Raw genomic sequence first — 964 nt, 5'->3', positions numbered from 1 at the left:
GAATTGTCAACTAACTTTTATCATTTTGTTTACCATTGGATAGAAATACACTGGACTTGACCCTTATCTAACCTTTATAATTAGATAAGGTAATCCAGTCTGCCCGGCGCCCGCCAGGAGGGGAAGGGCGGCGGGAAGCCACTCCCCGTGCCCCCTGCTGGACCGGAGGAGGAACTGAACCTCCGCCTGCCGCGGCCCCGAGCGGCCCGCCCCGCCCTCTACTCATCAAATCAGGGATTCAGGCCGCTAGAAGGGCTCGGCGCCTCTAGCCAACCTCCTCCTCCGGTTTCTCACTCGCACTTGATTACTAAGCAGGAACCGCAGTCTCAGAAAAGGGACTTGGCCAAGGTCACACTGCGGGTGCGTGAGAAAGCATCCAGATGCCCTGGTTCCCAGCGCACTAGATCACCCTGTCCCAATTCAACAAGTATTTATTGAGCTCCTGCAATGTGTGCCCAGCACCGTGCAATGAGCTGTAGGAGAAATCTTCCAAGCAGGAAAAAATAGTCCCTTCGTCCGTCACCCTTGATCACCTAACTCCAAGAACACTACGCTGCAGCCACTCGCCTACTCAGAGCTGCTGGACACGTTGTACTCTTTTGTGCTTTGCGCCTTTTGCTCGTAGGCACTCTGCTTGGAATGCCCTGCCATTTCTCCCCTGCTAATCCTTCAAACTCCAGCTCAAACGTTATCTCCTCTGTGAAGCCTTCCCTGACTCCCAAAGGAGACCTAGGCACTCCTGCTAATTTGCCCCCTCTCTCCCGTAGAAAATATATTATGGAGCTTAACTTGTTCAACTTGAATCAACTTGTTAGGTGTCATATACTGTACTTTGCTCTTTATCTCATCTCTCTTCTCTGTATTCTGGACAAGTGGTTCCTGTTCTTGGATGCGTAAAATTTAAAAAATATATATTCAGAGGAAACTCCAAGATTGCTAATTTACTTTGCCCAAAGAAGACAAT

The sequence above is a fragment of the Mandrillus leucophaeus genome, unplaced genomic scaffold (genome assembly GCF_000951045.1).
Source record: "Mandrillus leucophaeus isolate KB7577 unplaced genomic scaffold, Mleu.le_1.0 Scaffold834, whole genome shotgun sequence".
Taxonomy (NCBI): domain Eukaryota; kingdom Metazoa; phylum Chordata; class Mammalia; order Primates; family Cercopithecidae; genus Mandrillus; species Mandrillus leucophaeus.
The sequence above is the reverse complement of the archived record's forward strand: the minus strand, read 5'-3'. Positions refer to the sequence as shown.